This window comes from Melanerpes formicivorus, unplaced genomic scaffold, assembly GCF_026170545.1.
Source record: "Melanerpes formicivorus ecotype bairdi unplaced genomic scaffold, bMelFor1.0.p_v2 SCAF_10, whole genome shotgun sequence".
Lineage (NCBI taxonomy): Eukaryota > Metazoa > Chordata > Aves > Piciformes > Picidae > Melanerpes > Melanerpes formicivorus.
Genome location: NW_027142362.1, coordinates 6916238 through 6936337, shown reverse-complemented (window position 1 = coordinate 6936337; position 20100 = coordinate 6916238). Strand labels below are relative to the sequence as shown.

The window sequence follows — 20100 nt, the reverse complement described above, 5'->3', positions numbered from 1 at the left end:
GCTGATTTTATACAGAGATTATACTTACAGCATTACACTTTAAGCAGTTTGATCTGAAAGGTTATATTTGCAACTGAAAGGTTATATTTGCAACTGGTGCTGTGCAGTTTCCTGATTAAAGAAAGAACAAAGATGGAAATAATTACAGTAGTTTAACCATAGAATCATAGAATTGTTAGGGTTGGGAGGGACCTCAAGGATCATCGAGTTCCAACCCCCCTGCCATGGACAGGGGGGACACCTCACACTGGAGCAGGGTGCTCAGAGCCACATCCAGCCTGGCCTTAACCTCCAGGGATGAGGCTTCCACCACCTCTCTGGACAACCTGTGCCAGTGCCTCACCACCCTCATAGTGAAGAACTTCTTCCTAACATCCAATCTGAATCTACCCATTTGTATTTTGTTTTCATTCCCCTAGTCCTGTCCTTACCTGAAACCCTAGAAAGTCCCTCCCCAGCTTCCTTGTAGCCTTCCTTCAGATACTGGAAGACCACAATTAGGTCTCCTCAGAGCCTTCTCTTCTCCAGACTGAACAGCCCCAACTCCCTCAGTCTGTCCTCATAGGAAAGGAGCTCAAACCCTCTGCTCATCCTCATGGCCCTTCTCTGGGCACATTCCAGCACCTCCTGATCCTTCTTGTAATAGTGGCTCCAGAACTGGACACAGTACTCCAGGTGGGGTCTCACCAGAGCAGAGTAGAGCCAGGAGTTTTTTTCCAAGCAGAATGCAGCTAGAGTGGTAGAACTGAAATCAGATAATCTGGCAGCATATAAGAGTACAATAATAATAAAAACAAGACAATGTTCTTAAATGTATTCAATTATATTTAAAAATCCCTCAAACTGACAAGGTATTTCCTCTTATCCTGGTGCCTATTCTCTGTTCTTCTCTATCTGAACTGTATATTTTGCTTAGCTAAATCGAGTTTCCAATATGTGAAGGCTTTGATACGTTTCTCTTTCTGCAGTGTGGTGGCAATGTGGTGGCAAGTCTGCATCAGTAATGAGCACCACTGGGAACATGAAGATTTGTTTGTTTGTTTGTTTGCTTTTCCTTTACTAAGGACTTTCCATAGATCCCAAACTGAGTGAAACCCTGAACTTTAAATGTTAGCAATCCGCCTTGGTGCAATCAACGATAACACAGGAAAATGGTCTAATGTTTTTTGTTGTTGATACTTAAGCATATTGAAATTCTTAATTTAAATGCACTCAGGTCTCACCTAGAGTTGCTTTTTGTTTTAGTTGAGCAAGCTCCTTGGCAGAAGTGTCAGCACAGACAAACTTCTGAGCTGCTGAGCGAAACAGCTGCATGCTGTGTCCAGTACCAAATGATCCTGTTCCAATCAGCAGGACACTCAGCTGCAGAAGTTAGGTGCTGTTCCATGTGGACAGCAGTATCAGACCTCACCACTCCAGGGATATTAATGAATAAAAAGAAAGAACAAATTGAGACCTCAGGGTGTTTTCACTGCAGAAGTGAGTCTAGGGTGATTCATTCAGACAGAACACAGGAAACCTGGGACAAATCCGTGTCATGACTGTTGCACTGTCTCAGGCTACAATCTCATCAGAGTATTTTGCAGGACTGGAGCTCCCTGTTGTACACGTGGAAAGTTCTCCCAGAGAAGGAGCCTGGTGAGAAGACTTGATGAGAAGAAACCCTCCCAGAAGTGCAGAGGTAGGATCAGCAGAACAGTGGTCAGCTCTCGTGTGGACAGCTCTCTCCAGCTATTAACAGAATCTCTGTCAGAATCCTATTGCTGAAGTAATTTTTGCTGAATGTACCAGCATCAAGCTCAGCACTATCCAAGGTCTGGGTATGTGCAGTCAAAAAGGTTTCTATGTCACGATGGAAATGTGTTCCCAGCAACTGCTGACTCAAATGTTGGACATTCTCACTGCTCCAGTTTTGCTCTAGGCTAAGGAGATGATAATGCAGTGTTGCTACAAGCTGCCATGTTCCTTCTGCTGCTCACCACAGAGGTGGCTGCATTTCAGTGGCAGGTGAGCAGTGTTCCTATGCATGCACTTGTGCCCAAGGTGACCAGCTGAAGGGTTTCTGCATGTATTCACTGATAGCCTTCAAGGTGGATTGGTGTTGCTGCTGACTGGAGAAGTGAAGGTGGATAGGAGCTAGTGGCAATCAGATTAAACTGGCAAAGAGGTCTGTGTATGAGGTCATGGATGGGGCTAGGGGCAATCAGATTGAACTGTCAAAGGGGTCTGTGTTTGGAGCTCATGGATAGGAGCTAGTGGCAATCAGATTGAACTGGCAAAGGGGTCTGTGTTTGGAGCTCATGGATAGGAGCTAGAGGCAATCAGATTAAACTGGCAAAGGGGTCTGTGTTTGGAGCTCATAGATAGGAGCTAGTGGCAATCAGATTGAACTGGCAAAGAGGTCTATGTTTGGAGCTCTTCAGTGGGAACTAGCATGGAAACTGCAGGTAGATGAAATGTTTGAGGGTTGTGTTTATGTGGGGCAGATTTTTCAGGAATGGAGAAGATGTAAACTGGCATAGATTTGAGCTCAGTCATCATAAAATCATTCCTGGATGCTCTGTGCAAGCTGCAGTTCCCCCTTTTCAAGTGTTAAAATAATTTATTTGGATTTGGGTGTGATGAGATTAAAAGCAGCACAAGACCACTTCAGCTCATTCAACAGGGGATGATTGCAGCTGAGGAGCAGCTCTTTATTTGCAGTTCTTTATTTGCTGCGAACCCTTCTGTAGTACATTTCAGTTCCACGCTGAAGGGGATGTTTGTTTGCCTTTTAGAGGTTTACTTAAACAAGAGAGGAAGCCAGTAGTCCCTGGCACCTTTGCTTTGGTACTGTAGCTGACACACACCTCGCTTCAGAATGACATGTAGGACAGTTTTGACTACTCTACTGCTTGTTGTCACCACATCAAGTCTTTGCAGTTGGCTGTCAGGATGCTGGTCAGCAGAAAGAAGAAACATTGCAATGTTGGTATCATAGGAAAGGTTACAAAGAAAGGAAAAGTCTGGGGTTTACTGTAGTGTCACTGGTCTTTCTTGCTAGTAGTTTTTAAGATGAGGTAGACAATAAATGGTTCCAGGTTTGTCTAAAAATAGAGCAGATGATGTATGGAGAAAATTGTCTTTTTAAGAGGATTAGTGAATCATGGAGAGGATTAAAAATATGATGGTAGCCACCTGGATTTGACTTTTAACTGTATTAAAAAACACTGCCACATTAATGGCAACTTTCAGAAGAACTCAAAACCTTCTGCCAGTGTGAACTTGGGTGTTTTTGTATCATGACTCCCAGGACTCCTTTCAGTCTCCTCGAGTTCTACCTGGAAAGTAGAACCAGGGCTGCTTCCACACCACAGAAGCCAGGCACCACCCCTAATGCTGGTAACAAAAAGCTGCAAATTCCATGACAGTTACAGCCATGGGCTGGCTCACAAGAAAGGTCTCAAGCTCTGTGTACTCCCACAGCCTCTGTGTGACAGGGACTTCAGGCTCTCAACCTAATGCTGGGGAGGGGGCTTCTTCCTCAGACAACTGGCTAAGGGCTCTTGGGCTCTGACACTAACATGCAGCAGCTTTGGCTTTCCTGTTGTTTGGGGGTTTTAACTTAGTTAGCGGTTGAGGTCAAATCCCTTTATTCTGATTTGCATAGGTGCCAATCATTCCAGGATGAAACCAATCCTTCTATTGTGGCAAGGGAGAAAGAGAGGTTGTAGGAAGAGAACAGACACATAAACTTTTTATTAGACCAATTAATATAATTGGAAACAACAGGCAGGCTTTGTGGCTTAAAGTGCTTTCTCTGGGTTTGAGAAGGAGCGGCAGAACCGAGGGCAGAGGCAAGGGTAGGCCCAATTCCTCTTACTTTAATCTAATTATACCAGCCAGGCCCCTTGGGAGAGAAGGGTGCTTAGGATGTGCAGGGCAAAGTTGCCTTCCAGAGCACAGCAATGGTATTCTGCTGGGAAAAGCCACGCTGCAGAGCAAACTGCACCAGCTTGTACATCAGTTTGCAGAGGGACCTCCTGGGGTCCTTAATTGCTGACACGTTTAGCCACACTGGCAGCACACAGTGCAGTCAAGCCCAGCCACGTGGAATCCAGGTTCTGCAGTGCTAAGAAGTAACCTGTGCTAACATCACCATGCCAGAGGCTTGCTCCCAGGGCTCCACCGCGCCTGTGGCTTCAGTGGGGGTCAGCCAGCAGCTGAGGAGGCCAAGTCCTTCTCACAGACCTAGAGGTCCTCAGTGCCTGTGATTCTGGGAACCCCCTTGGGACTACTCTGGAGTGTCTCCCTGAGCCGGTGGGTGGGTAAGATTCCCATCAGGCACAGGGATATGTTACCACCAAGTCTGGTTTGGCCATCTGTAGGGATTGCTGCCGCCAGGCTCATTTTTCAGCTTGACGACTGTAATGACTCTGGCAATGGCTGTGGCTGCTCCCATTCATTCTTTTAACAATTTCCATTACTCTGGCCAATTGTTTGCAGGGTCCTGGCCTTTTCTTTCAAAGCTATGTGTTTATACGTTTCCAAATCTCTGAACAGTGGTCTGCATCAGTATGTCCCTTTGTGGCTGCTCTTCATCTTGCAGCAGCAGTTTTACTACAGCACAAGCCTTTAGAGCTAGCCTGTGACAGAATGACTCAGGGAATGCTGCTCTAAACCTTCCCACAGACAGCGAGTAAAAGGGAGACATGTATCAGCTCTCCATTGTGCTGGACAGGGCATGCACACTAAGCCTACAGTCAGATGGAAAAGCCCCGTGGGTTCAGTTGTGTTGTCAAGTAGCAGATCCCAGCTGTTCCTTCTGATAGAGCACACACAGGGACTCCTTGTACAGAGCTGGTATCAGCTACATTTTACTCTATGCCTTTGTCTATCTTTAGTATTTTGTCAGCCCCAACAGGCTAAAACAGGCATCTTCTTGTGTGTTTGAAGCTGAAAGAAAAGTCAGCAAACAAATGCTGAGAGTCTCTACAGGCACCCAGCAACAGAAGACATGCAGTCACCTCTCCTGGAGCACTGGTAAGTCTTCTCCTCTCAAATCCACACACACTGCCCAGCTCACAGCTTACTAGGGGAAAAAAAAAAAGCCACATTCCCAAACGTGCTTGAAATACTAAAGTAGTCCCAAGAGGGAAAACCCAAACAAACACTGTCCCCTTGCTGAACACACCCAGTGCTTCCCTGATCCAAACAGCCACTGACACCCTTAGCACTCTCTAACTGGTTTATGGTTAGGCAGTGAGCCTTACACTGCTTCTGTAGGTTTTTACCTCCTCTTTGCATGCCTCAGAGACTCAGCCAGCTGATTCTTAGCAGGGCTCTCATACACAGAAAGGGATTCTGTGTAAAAGTGCTGCTGCACTAGGACCAGGTGGTGACTGGTGGTGACTGACCATTAGCTCACCACCGGTGGCTTGTGCTGACTGGTGCCATCCATGACACAGGAGGCCAAAGAGCAGACAAGGGCTTGGGTAGAACAGCTCCTGAATGCCATGTCTATTATCAGCACATCCAGACACTAGTGGATGGGTGGATCAGGATCAGACAGACCAGGCATCTCTAATTGCCACTGCTGGTGAGCACTGGGGATGGCTACTCTTAGATTTTGATGCAAGAAGTTACAGCTAGAATCAAAGCTCTACTTGGTGAAAATCATTAGTTACCATCAGAAACAAAAGCATTTCAGATGCCATTTCCTTCAGCACGTCCTCACTAGTTTCACATCTCTGAAAGCAAGTCCCAGCTCCTTCCCACCACACAGCTGTACTGGCTCCACACTCTTTAGCCTCTGCTCAAGCCTTAGATTTTGGGTTCAGTATGAGCAGAACTTCTGTTGATGCTGTGGTCAAGCAGCAAGAAGAATGCCCCTAGCAAGACACAGGCAAACAAAATCACCTTAGCAAGGAGGTAAGGATCTAAAGCCTGAGGAGATGCTGGCTTAGTTTTCAGCACTAAGAGAACCAAAGCCATAGCCCTGGAGGTCTGCTTCAGTTGTACCTGAGATGTCCAATCCTAGAAACAGGTTTTAAGACGCAACCCAAACTTCTTTCCAGGTGGCCCTCGCAGACAGCCTGCATCCAGACTGTCTGAAAATCCCACGTGTCCTTTCATCCTGCCATGTCAGCTCTTATCAGGATGCCTTGTGTGTCTAGTCCCAAACATATGGCCTCAGCACAAGGGCAGATGGGAGGGAGAGAGGTGTTGGGACAGGTAATACTCAGAGCCTGTGAGCACTGCAGGATAAAGGTCAGATGCCTGGTGCAAACTGAAGTTTTCTCCAAGCATGCCAGCAGGTGATGCTGGGACCTGATCTGCAGTTTAATTCACAGCAATCAAGAAGTTGTTCTTTAGGCTATACTTGTCTCACCAAGCTTCCCTATCCACTGGATCAGGGAAAGTCCAAGAAAAGGCCACATCAGGTACACACAACTCTGGAGCAAATGCACAGACACATTTTCAGTGTCACAGCAGTGCACTGGGTTGCATCCATAGCATTCTGGCAGCCTGCTTAAGCACTTGCATTTTCTTTTGTTAAACACCTGTGTAATCGATAGTGGTTCCCTAACCTAATGAAGTTCTTCATGCTCCAAGGCTGAAACACTTCTCTATACATCACCACCCTCAAAGTTTAACAGTACAAGAAAGAAGGAAAATCCCCTCCCTATAGAGAAGGCTCCTCCAGGCTTCAAGGACATCAAAGTTCCAGTTAAAGCTTTACAAAGGGGCAGATGCACGGTGTGTGAGTAAGGCTCAACACTGCCACAACGCCTGGCTGAGCTGCCTGCAGCACTGTTGGAGCATTACAGTCAGATATCAGCAAATCTTCTTCTGAATGCAGTTGATGTGTCCTGGGAATGAAGCTCATCTTTCACAGCACAACATGGGCTTCCAGACAGAGGGAGAAAGAAAAAAGAAAAAAACATTCATCACTCCTGTGCCAGGCAGAGTTCAGTCTGAAAGAACCTGGATGGAATGTGTGTCATTCATCCAAGGAACAAACCCACGCCACAGAGCTGTCTGAGAGACGAGTGAGTGCAAGCCAGACAAGCTATCCATCTCAGGAGGGGAGGCTTAGGAGCAATCCAGGCAGAAAATGCATGCTGAGCAGCACCCACTGATTGAGGGCAGCAATGGCTTCTTTAGAAGCACAGTGCCCTGTTCAGCTGTGCTAAGCATGGCAAAGACACCAAGCCCAATCCCCATCTTTCTGAAGGCAGGCAGTCTGCCAGCTCCACAAGAAATGGTTTTCAGAGCAGCTACTGCTCTGGGGCTGCTGCCTGCAGAGCAGGTTCTGTGTGCTCAGCCTGCTGCCATTCCCCATCTCCGAGTGCAGCCAGCGGAATCCACGAGCCCTTCCAAGTCACCTCCCGTGGAAAGCCCTGCACAGAGAGTCCCAGCAGTCAAGTACCGAGCAGCTTCTCTCCGCCCCTCTGGGCAGCTTGCAGCGTGCTTCAGCAATACCTAACCCAGCACCTAGAGCCTCTGCACTGGGGCTGCTGGGGCCAGCACCAAGCCAGCAGCTGCCTGAGCCCGGAGCCAGCCTCACACACACACGAACTTCCAACCTTCTTTCCTAAGCACTCTTTCTAAAGTGCTTTGCTTTTGCTTGTATTCCATTAAAGAAAAAAAAAGAAAAAATCTTGGCCCAGGAGCTCTCAGTGCCTACACAGATGAAAGCTGAGGCCTTAGATGACTTCAGCAGGAAGCTCCTGGGAAGGGGAGTGGTCTGGTCCTGACAGCCTCATTACACATTTCTAGGAAAAATCTTTCCAAGTCCCGCATAGGAAAACGAAACAGGGTCACAGCACTGCCTCTCTTGGAGCGCAACAGCGCTGCTGGAGCAGCACTAAGTAATTCCCTGCTTTTTCCTCTCTCCCCCTTAGCTATCTCAGGATCTTGGGATTAGGAGCAGCGCTTTCAATTGAAGACTTTTTTAGAACCAATTCAGATTGAAGAATTTTTTAGAAGCAATTTAGCTTGAAGAACTTTTTAGAAGCGATGCATTTAAGGTCTGCTCAGACAAGGGTCAGGTTTATTTCAGATAACCTTGAGGAACAGTTGGTTCTGCAGTTGCACTCCCAGACCCATCTGCCATTACCCAAACCCCTCCCACACGGTTCAGTGAGCTCAGGAGTTCTCCACTTGTTAGCAATGACAAAGCACTGGACTGCTGCAAAACCCATGACGGAGAAGCTGAGCAATAGCAGACACCAGCCAAACAGATCACTGGGGTGGAAGGTCATCCTGGAACAGCATTTCCATCTTTCCCCTCTTGGTAAATTGCTCTGGGAACAATCCTCTTCTCCAGCATAATGTAATCAAGAGCTAGAGAGTCACCAGTGCTTACACAGCGCTGCAATTGCTGGCCTGGCCGGCCCTGTTGGGAATTTTAAGGGATGTCTCCACCCAAGCAGCATGTGGAACCAATGTAATGGCTAACACAACACAGAGCTTAAAATGGAGTGATGGTGCGGTTCCAGCTGTTGTAAGTCAGCAGCAGAGATCTTTGGAAGCATCAGAGGAGAAACAGAAACAGAGGTGAGGAATGACTCCTAGTCTGATGACGTGCACCAAGGAATATGTGAGTGACAATGCAAAAAACAAGGCAAAAGCACCGCACGTGACACAGGGCCAAGCCAGCAACCAGAAAGTGATGACTGGTAGGATGTCCTTCAGGGGCATGAGGTGCACTGCTTTTCATCTCTGCTTTTAGACAAGGCACAGCCCCCTACACCTGGAAAGGTGAAGATATGTCATAGCCTAAGGGTGGATGATAAAACCTTCGTTCTAATGAAGAAGAAAGGTTCACTGTAAGTAGACTCGGCCCAAGTGCCCTTAGCAGGTACTGTGACTCACAATGCTCTACAAATCCCTTAATTACCAGAGAGCTGCATCTCCCTATAGATCAGTTTAATGCAAGCTGACTCTGAAAGGGCCTTTTTCTTTCCTGAGAACTGATTTGACTTTTTTGAGTGAACAAGTTTCCACTTTCCTCCCTAGTCCTAACATGCAGAGACCCAGAACCACTGGCAAGGCACGCCGATAAGCATTTACCCTGTTACCAAATGCATCCTCATGTGGGTCCCTGCATGTAAACAGCAGTTCTCAGCTAGCTGCTAATTCAGACACAGATTTTTAGCAATTTAGTAATTTAATAATTAGTTAGTAGTAATTTGGTAGATGTGCTGCCTACCCAGGGCTCCTGTTTAATGGTTAACTGCCTTTACAGCAGACTCGGTCTTCCCAACAGTCCTTACTATTCTTCGAGGCAAGAAACTGTTTTGTAGAGCAGCCTGTGAGCAAGGGAGGACAGAAGTCTTCAGAAGGAGTCTCCTCTGTGTGTGTTTGCACCTATGTACCTCCTACCTGCACCTGCCCCAACTGATCCTTCTCTGAGAGAACTCCTATGGCTGCAGCATTTACTGAGATCAAGGCAAAGTCTGTTGTTTTCAGAGTTCATCCATCACAGCCAAATGTACAGGTAGGAAGCCAGAGACAAAGATTTTTATCCATGTGGTGGGTTGAAATTACTCCCCAACATAAAGCTGCCAGACTAGCTCAGTTGGAAAGCAAAGCAAGCTCTATTTACAAGCAAAACTAAAATCTAGGAATGTGAAAGGCAATGAATATGTACAAAATATACAGTATTTGTATTAACAATTTATAAACAACACAAGAATCCTCCCTGGACAAAACCAGGGGACTCTCAATAGCTTCCTCCTCTCCACCCCCTAGATTTTAGTCTGGCAATTTTGTTTTGGGGAGGGTAATTTCAGCCCACCACAATCTGGTAAGTGACTCATGCTACAAACTCTGCCCTCTCTGAACAGCAGAGCTGACTTGCTACCAACCTCAATGGGTCACATTTGCATGGAGTATTTGCTGTGTGTTTAGAAAGTACAAACCAAGAGAAGAAAAGGTAGGGGAGTTAAAAAGGGGGGATTGCACCCACAAAGCCAAATTTAATAGGCTGCTTATGAAAATCAGTCAATGGTTGTTCCTTTGCCAAATGTCAGCAACCCCAATGTCAGTTACTGCAGATCTCACCTGGTGTTCCAGCACCTGCCCCCCACCGCCCTCAACATACTAAACCTCTACACCCCAGTTTCAGATCTGCAGGTAAGACTCAGCCTGCAAACTGGAGCTAAAGGGATCACTTTTGCCAAGCATACTCTAAAAGGCTTTAATTCCCAAATAACCTGCTCTAGCAAAGATAATTCTGTACTGCCTGGAACGGTGATAAAACGAAACCCTTGGAAAATAGCATGCTGCAGCTTTGCAAGAGTTCTCAAACACACTGCTACGAATTCAACAGCCTTTGGAATGCCCAGGTTCAACTTGTGCAGAGTGCCAGCTCTTCCCTTTCCAATACAGGGAAGGTGGTGCCACTCTGCCACTACCCAGCTTGTTTAGTTCTGAGGAGGAGTTTACAGACAGTCAGCAGGACTGAAGCACAGACACAAGCTGAAGGCTGTTCTAAAATAAACCTGGAGGATGTCAATGCAAATCAACAGCCAAAAGGCACTTTAGAGGGCAATAAGAAGGGGAGTAACTCAGCTACACAGCAGGTAAGGAGCAAAAGGGATATTGATTGGCTTGCAGTCCATGTCTGAAAACCAAAACAGATGCTGTCACTTTGTTTTCTCCCCACTGATTAAAAAAACCACAACACCCTGCTCTCTTTGTTTTGGCATCAAAATGCATTTAAACTGTTAGACTACGAACAGAAACAGAACATCAGGGAAGGCTTTCAGGCATCATGCAGGTTATCAATTTTTTTTGGTAGCCAGAATTCTTTAAATGCTCTCATTAAGTGTAAAATAAGATTCTTGTGGAAGCAGGGCTAGCTCAGAGTTATGGGATGTTACCCATCTTGCAGAACGTTCCTACAGATGTGCTCTGATCATTCTGCAGGGATTCTTAATTCTTTTATTCTCCTGACAGGAGTGGTTTTCCCTGGACATCAGTGACCACCCCAGACCTCTCCAGTAAAGTGAGTGCAGCCTTACAACGAAGGGTGTGCAACATCTCACAGATCACAGCCTTCAGGAGGATCCAGAACCATCAACCGCATCCTCGTGAGTGACATCAGTCACCTTTTAGGGGAGGCAATGTCCAGCAGTCACACAAAATGAATGCAGCAACAAAACCAGGTAAAACTGTGGTGAAAGAGAAAACACAGCTTGGAAAAACTGCTTGGACTTTTTATGGGGTGTCTATCAGATTGACTAGTTGTTAAACTCTGCTCTCCTCGAGCTTCTGAGCACCACTGACCGTTTGCAGAGAGGAGGGAATTGGGGCTGTTCAGTCTGGAGATGAGAAGGCTGCAAGGAGACCTAATTGTGGCCTTCCAGTATCTGAAGTGGGCTACAAGAAAGCCGTGGAGGGACATTTTAGGGTGTCAGGAGTGATAGGACTGGGGGGAATGGAACGAAAACAGAAATGGGTAGATTCAGATTGGATGTTAGGAAGAAGTTCTTCCCCATGAGGGTGGTGAGAGACTGGCACAGGTTGCTCAGGGAGGTGGTGGAAGCTTCATCCCTGAAGGTTTTTAAGGCCAGGCTGAATATGGCTCTGAGCAACCTGATCTAGTGTGAGGTGTCCCTGCCCATGGCAGCAAGGTTGGAACTCGATGATCTTTGGAGTCCCTTCCAACCCTAACGACTCTATGATTCAGCACCCAGGGAAAGCCTCCCACAATCCCCAATCATTTTCAGAAGGAAGGCTTCAAAGATGTGAGTTATTTCACCCCCTCACAAGTGCAGCCTGTGCTCTCTGTTCTGTAATGACACAGTAGAGGAAACAAGATGGAATTAATGCAATTCCTTTGCCAGATAAGTGGGGTCTTATAAAGAACTGGCAGATAACTCTGTTCTGGAGCTTTCTTGTCTTTAACAGAACCAAACATCATGCAGAACATTCAAATGTACTAACAGGGTCCTTCAACAGCTTTTCTTCCCCAGCACAAGTGACTGCAAAGTGCTGGGCAGGTAATCCAAAGGATGCTCAGTGTCCAGAGCAGCTGTGCTCCAGCACAATCCTGGAAGTGAACCAAAGGAGAGCATTTGCCCTTTTGGCCTCTTCCTCTCCTCTGCCCCAGTGAACGGATGTGGGCTCAAGCACACACAAAGCAAAATGCTTACAAGCTGCAGACCATGACTTGGACATTTAGGAGTAAAAGTATTTGTCAAAACCAGCTATTTTAATCTCATTATCTTAAAATTGTCTGTAAAAGGCAGATAGGCAGGGAACTGGATAGACACACCAAGTAAAAGGGGTTAGTTAAGTTTGCTTTGCCCTTTTGTTGTCTTTTTCCAGTTGGAGAGAAAAAATGAGATCATTTTGATGAGAGAGATGGCCCAGAGTGCAGTATAGAAAAGTTGTAGAAGGTTGATCAATGAATAGATTTTGCAGAGCAGTATAAACCCTGGTGATGCCTCCTCTGTTCTTGAACTCAAAAGCTGCAGATTAACTGGATATACAGTGTTAGCAGGACAGGACAGTGACTGAAAACAGACAGAAAATGCCACATGAAGCCCAGATGCTGCTCTGTTGGGAAGTGGTACCTAGAGCTGATACCTCTTGAAGCTAACCACTAACCTACATCTCATGGTCTCCAGCTCACCCACCACCTCATAAATACCTGATGTCAGATTACTCCTTCTGGACAGCCCTGACAACCTGTGTAAAACAGTGCCAGGGAATATGGATTGCAGGCAGCTCCTCCAGACCCACTTTGACAGGTTGTCTGTGGCAGGTAGCTGGGATTTGCACACAGAGGGCACAAGGATGTCTCTAATGCGAGCTTGTGATACGTGTGCCCTGCCTAGATGAGGGTAACGGGCACAGAGCACAAAAGGAGCTCTGCTCCACAGCTGGGTGTTGCACCAGGAGCAGCATAGCGGGAGGGAAGTGAAGTCTGTGATGCTGCTGTGAAAGCAAGTGCTGGATGCTGGCATCTGGCAACCATAAAACAAGTGAGGTCGAGCTGGGGCTCTGGCAGCTTGCCAGCCAGGGCATATGCAGGGCCAGCAAGAGCTTCTAACCCATCCAGAAAGGTCAGGGTGGCAACAACAGAATTATGCTCCCTGTTCATACTTGAACTGCCAATTCCCTGGCTTTACAGAGCTTCAGTAAAACTCTCCCATAACATCTTATAATTAGTTTTAAAACCATAGGCCTTCAAAGTCCACCACAAATGACCAGGTCCACATCTAGACATGCAGCTCCCACTGAAAATCCAGGAGAATTAAGCCTCTAAATACTCTCATAGTTCTGACCAAGTATTTTATGAGCTTTTCTTTCACTAAAACCATAAATTTCACCCTCATTTGGAAAAAGCCTTCTCTTGCTCCCAGGCTGTTTTTTCTAGGCCTGTATTTCACTGTATCTCTTCAGGAATGCTGCAGCCTGCAGTGCCCTGGCCAGCAGCACCTGGCTGTGAAGAGTCAAAGACATTACTCACACATCTCTGGAGCTTGTACCACTCACTTCAACAACTGCTCTTCAGCCTGTCCTGATGCCATTTCCAGGCTGTTGGGACAGTCATCACAATATCGCTAAGGTTGGAAGAGACCTCAAGGATCATTGAGTCCAACCTGTCACCACGGACCTCATGAGTAGACCATGGCACCAAGTGCCACATCTAATCTCTTCTTGAACACCTCCAGGGATGGTGACTCTACCACCTCCCTGGGCAGCACATTCCAATGAATAATGACTCTCTCTGTGAAGAACTTTCTCCTCACCTCCAGCCTAAACTTCCCCTGGCACAGCTTGAGACCGTGTCCCCTTGTTCTGGTGCTGGTAGCCTGGGAGAAGAGACCAACCCCTTCCTGGCTACAACCACCTTTCAGGTAGTTGTAGAGGGCAATGAGGTCACCCCTGAGCCTCCTCTTCTCCAGGCTAAACAATCCCAGCTCCCTCAGCCTCTCCTCATAGGGCTTGTGCTCAAGGCCTCTTACCAGCCTTGTTGCCCTTCTCTGGACACGTTCAAGTGTCTCGATGTCCCAAAAGAAGTCATGAAAGAAGAGAGATTCTGAAGGAGCTCATGCCTGAAGTCAGGGCTAAGGAAACTCCATGCAGCTAGTTCTGCTCACAGATCTTCTCACAAAGTGCAGGACCAACCTGAGTTGCTAAAGAGGGAGCTTTTAATTACGAGCAGAAAAACAATAGCTCATTTCAACATGAAAAAGAACACACCCACTGGTTTCCAGGCTCTGTAATTTAAAAATAGGTCAACCCATTAGCTTCAAATCTCTCAAAAATATTAAAACTGAAACCTGGGGCTCAATTTCCCTTTTATTTTTTTTAAGCCAGGCACACAGATTGAAAAGTTTCAGCCTAATGGCTGCTTTAATATGATAAAAGGGGATAAACTTTTTGAACTATGAAAACTGTGAGTCTAGCACTGCCAGACAAGATTGATTCCATAGTGAATTTTTAAACATCAGCTAAATCTGAAGCATTTAAATCAGAGCAGAGCACTAACTGCATGCCAGTTCAGAGGTGGTACAGTGCCCATCAGCTGTCACACTGCACATGACTTAGGTTCACACTTTCTTCTGTGGTGAGCATGTTCAGAAAGCAAACAGGGGCCAAAACACACCTGCTAATTCAAGGCACTTCCCACACTTAATCTGAACCACTCAGAATCACTATGTGCTGGGGGATTGGGAAATGAGGACTATGGAAAGGGTATTGTGTGGTTGTGGTTTGTTTTTTTTTCACTCAGTACTTTAAAAAGATAACCTCAGAGGACAGAGTTCCTGTCTTGACCACCTGGCAACCAGTGCTAACAGAATTGTGATTAGTGATTGCAGTGTTTCCCAAGCAGCTTCTGCAGGAACTAGAGGGACACCTTGGATATATTTGTTCATCACCATACACTGAGCATTTCATGCTCAGCTCATCAACACCACAGTGCCCAACCTGCACTGCTCCTTTGAGAAGCATCCCCAGGCCCAGCAGTTTGCCTGAATTTCAACCACATGAAGCCTCACAATTGCTGAAACATAGACCGAGGCTAACCAGGCCTGGCCTGGCCCAGCTCTGCTGACTAATGCCAGCCTTGTGAACTCAGCTGAGTTGGATGAAGAGTGAAGCACCCTCAAAGGTCAGGGAATAGAAGCCATTGCAAACCACCCCATCAGGAGTCCACCGCAGCATCTGCATGGGCTCTCAGTGCCAGGAGGGTAACTTGTACACAGCCTTGAGGCACCAAGCTGGTGATGGAGAGCATGATGTTGAATCTCTCCTCCCTGTCTCACCTCAGTGCTCAGAGCAGGGAGGCAGGAGGCACAGGAGCTCATCCAGAGGCTGGGTAAACCAACTCAGGGCTAGGAGCGACTCGCAGCAGCCCAGCATACCACTGAACCACACCCTGCAAGTTATTTCCAGCAAGCCTAGCAGCCACTGCAGCCTCAGAGCGTCTTGGGGTTTCCATCTGAAGCCCAGAGCCTGTAAGAAATGCTACAGGACTCGGGGCTGTGTTCTATGCTTTTTAGGATTCTCTGGTCCCTGCTGCTCAGACAAACCTGGAAACTGTTGCTTTACCATCCTGGTAGTGAGTCAAGTCTTGCCAAAACCCAACTGCTCAGAGGTATCTGGGACTTGCAGTCACTTCACCTCAGACTAATTTGATTTTAAAACTGAAGTGAAGGAACTTGTTAGTAATCACTTTTCAAGTATTTATTTATTTTGTTGGGGGAGGAAGGGAGGGAGGAGGGGAAAAAAAATCAAGCTCTTTAGCTTTCCAAGTATTTAACATAAAACCTATGAGAGCTCCATCTGGCAACCAGCAGGCTTTCTAAAGAATCCAAACAGTATCTACATAGGAACCAGGCTGGCTGTGCAGCAAGGCAGCTTCCATTTTTTACAGCCACAAGAAGCCTTTATTAACATAAAAGGAAATTAGAAAAAATTAAGTTAGAGCAGCAACAAGGGTCTGGCAAGCTGACAAAAGACCCCAGGAATCTCTGCACTAATCCTGAAATGCTGCTTTTGACTTTGCTGGAATATAGCATCAGACACTGTATGGGTTTGAAAAAAACCAAACAAACCCCCCCGGGTTCAAAGGACTCTCTAGGACAATAAAACCAGTCCTAGAAAAAGATGCAGATTAATGAAAATCAGTGTATAAAACCTTGCTTGGGAACACAAAACCCCTAACATGTTACAATAGTTTGTGGAGAAGTTTAATATCTAATTGCAGAGGCTGCACTGAGTCACGGATGAGGCCCTTCACATCCAGGGATGTCCATCTTCATTAAGAAAGAGGCTCAAAATACTGCTGCTAATTATGTTAATTAAACAGAGCTTTGAACTACCCTTCTGTAAAAAGGTGGTAATTCATCATTCCCAAGTAAACAAACACCTCTTGGAGCACACAGCTTCTCCTTTTCCAAGTCACTCCTGTGAAGGCTCTGACCTTGCACCTCGTGCCTAGCCCGTGTAATTTTTTTGGCCCGTTTGCGAATGATCCAAACCCAGCAGCGGTTTGCTGTCCTGCATGAAATATGTTCATGGTCTTGAGGACCTTGTCAAGTTGCCACTGGGATTTAAAAATAAAAAAAAGTCAAAAAGTGAAACCAGTGGGCACCCACAAAACATGCCACAGTGATCCTGTGAGGACAGGGCAGCTTTCAGGCTCTGCATTTTCACTCTCCCTGGGCTACAGGAAGAGAATTTCTCTCTTTTTCACTGCCCATCTGGCACCTTTCACAGACAGCAAGAACAAAGAAGTAAAATGTACTGGTTCCTACCATCTGCTTCTGCTTGGAAAGTCTAGAAAAGAGCTTCGTAGTGAAGAAGGGAAAACCCAACCCCCCTAAACAAAAAAAAAACAACAAAGCAAACCCCCAAACCTCTCTGTTCCCCACCAGCCCCTCCTGGCAGGTCTACCTCTTTGCTTGCACACCTTAGGGCAATGCCAGAGGCCCTTGGTTCCCTGCAGCAACACAGCTGCTCGATGTCGAGTATCCCAAACTCTCCTAGCTCCAGGTCTTCATTTGTCAGCATCTAACAGCCTGGAGAGACATCTTGTGCTGCCTGAGATTTGCTTTATTGGATCAGCCTCTGTTTTATCTAGAACAGGAAAATTCCTGTGGGTTTAACAGGAGGTATCACCCTACAGATTTTCCCTGCTTCCACCTCCTTTCCCATCAGCCACATCCCCTCTTGCTGCAAGGCTGCATACACCATGTGTTGGCTCGACCCCTTCTGTCTCTGACAGAAGCTTGGCCAAAAAGAGCAGATTTTCTGCTACTTTGATCATTTCCTGTGGTAAAAAGTGAAGGGAATTATCTGACCCATGGTCTTTTTTTTTCCCCCCTTAGTTTTGAAAAATAACAAGGATTTACATTTGCAAGTTGCTTTAAATAGTGTACTTGCTTTTCAGCAGCATTTTGCTGTCACTTTACTGGTTCCTTTACACAAAATTTTATTGGGTTTTGTTTTTTTTTTAGAATCCCAACAAACACTGCTCCCCTCTCAAATCTGGAGATCCAGCTGCTGTGTGAAATCAACAGTGAACGTCGCTAGGATGAAGCCACAGCCCAAAGGTAAGATCAAACACACAGACAATACAGAAGGGACAACTTCTGCCCTGTTAAAAACTGGTACATTTGGAAAAGAAGCTTAATTCTCTTTTGGTAGGGATAGTGTTGGGTTAGGCTACAGATGTGCATTGCCTGAGATGTTTAGGAGTTAACCCTCTCGTTAAACACACTACTGGATCTGATCACACATGACATAGCACCCCGAAACACTCTGTCTTCTTCTGCCAAGATCACCAAGGCTGCAGCTCACACAACATGTCTCCAGCTGCCTGAGCCTGTGCTGAGACAGTCACACTGCCTGCTGCCCTCAATTGAGTAAGCACTTGGGCAACAGAAGTCTAATGTACAATGCCAGGAGATGATCAGTGACCTCAATGTGTCCTGTAGCTGCACCCTGAGAACCAGGCCAGCAGGGATTGTGCCTGTCCCAGAAAAGCACAAAGTGAACAAACACACAAAGTGAGCTACTGACAGAATATCAGAATTAATATGCCATAGGAATACAACCCACAGAAGTGTTCACAACATACACTGGATCTAAATGTGGCCCCACAGCTCTGAAAACAGATCTGTGTTCACGCTTGGGAGGGGAAGCGCCCCCCCCAGCTCAGCAAATGGCACGATGTGTACATACAGACTGCCTCCTGTTAATCATTTGCTAACAGTGCACAAAAACTGATGGACTTGCTTGCATCAAAAGCTTTTTTCTTTCAAGAAAACACCCAAAACTTTGCAGTGCTAATGATGTGACTAGCACAGGTTTTGACACTTTCTTGAGCTGAGGCCAGGGAGAGCATGGCTGCCTTAGTCTAGAAAGAAGGGACTGAAGATTTGGAAGTGTTAGAATTGCTGTTATTTTAAAGTGTTGCAGCAAGGTACTTTGATGATTTACTATTTGTGTATGTATGTGCATATTTATTTATTTAAGCAGCCTGTTTCAAAGCCTGGCTATATTTTATGATATTTTTTTTTTGCCCCCAAAGGCAAAGAGAGATCTAGAGCAGTTTGTTTTCCTCCTGTCTCCAAAAGGAGTAGCAGGATCCATACTTGTCTTTATATATACACATGCACGTGGTTCACTTCAAAATACCACCAGAAAGGGAGGGAGAATCTACAGAGAAGTTGGCACCCCCATCATTAGTGAGATTGCCTTTCATATGCAGAGGCAACAAGGTGGCTGCACTGTGATCCATACCACCTCTGTAATGTATAAACGAATCACACAGAATCTAGTAAGTTCAGCAGCACCAAAAACTAAGCAGGAACATCAAAAGAGCTGGTGGGATGTTAGGTTTTTTGGTCAGACACCCTGCAGAGCTGCCCTTCAGAACCCTCTGCTTTCTATCTGGAAGCAGCCCTCACAAATGCAGGTCACAGCCCCTGAAAAGAAGCAGAGCTGAAGGATGCCGCCCTGTACCCAGACCCTGCCCGAGCAGCACTGCCCTGCAGCCTCCTCAGCACCATCCCTGCACGTCCCACACGAAGTTCTGCACCATCTAGGATCTATGCAAAGGAAGGGTGGAGCCAGTTCCTCACCTCCTGTCTGCAGCCACAGAAGATAGCACATCCTGAAAGCATTCCATTTGCTCAGTCCCCTTTTCCTCCTTCCCCTCAGTGCAGTTGCGGAAAAGAGGGAAGGGGAGACTGGGGTGGGATCCTGGTTTCACAGACATGCTGCAAAGAAGGGAGATACAAAGGACAGTTGAGCAGACAACAGCAAACACTCCAGAGGCACAGGATCTTCCTGTGTGTAGATGGCCTTGGCCTCCTAGGAATCCCTCAGGAGTCCTACAGCTGTTCCTACCATCCAGATGGGAAACCTGTGTGTGCATGCACGAGAGCCTCTGACGAAATAGCTGCGGGGGCACAGGAGCCCAGGTTAGCACAGCCTGTGTGCACTTAATTCTCTCTGAAAGAACAGTGAGGGAACTTTCACAGCAGCCCACACAGATGCAGACAAGTGTGCTTCTGCAGCATGCACTGCCAGGCTTACAGCGAGTCACCATCGTGAGAAAGTCACAGCCCAGAGGAATGGATGTTCCGCTGAGAGAAGTCCTCATCATACAACTCCCTCAAGTCAGAAAAGTTTCAGTGAAAAATAAACACAACCCAATGCTGAGGTCCACTCTAGGTGGGGCCAAGGAGTGATTTCTTTCTAACTTTGAAGACATTGATGTGACAGCTTAGCTTGTGTCTCCTTCAACAGGCCAAATCTGTCTACTGCACAGCAATGGTCACTCCCCTCCCAAACTCAGTCAAAGCATCACGTGCAAGAGAAACAATAACCCTGGAAAAGGAAGGACTCCCACTGCTCCAGGACTGCTCCACATCCAAACCCAAAAGGTTTGCCTCTTCAAAGGATAAATAGGACAGCACTTGTATAGCAAATGTTTAAATCATGGTAACAACATTTTAAAGGCACATTTCTCCAAGAGCTTTCAACATTGTTCCATTTGCAGACCTGCAACAGCGCTGGGAAGACAAACAAAGCCTCCTGGGCAGAAGACCTGCTCCTCTATTTACCTTTCATGGAACACAC

At 46.5% G+C, this 20100-nt stretch overlaps 1 long non-coding RNA gene across 1 annotated transcript; it reads left to right on the top strand.

Annotated features, from left to right (window-relative positions):
* Positions 1-8890: 8890 nt before the first annotated feature.
* On the top strand, positions 8891-19392 carry LOC137443631 (uncharacterized). The gene is made up of 4 exons (XR_010987960.1): positions 8891-9484; positions 10948-11156; positions 17469-17564; positions 18917-19392. It is a non-coding gene; the product is annotated as an uncharacterized lncRNA (long non-coding RNA).
* The last annotated feature ends 708 nt before the right edge of the window (positions 19393-20100 follow it).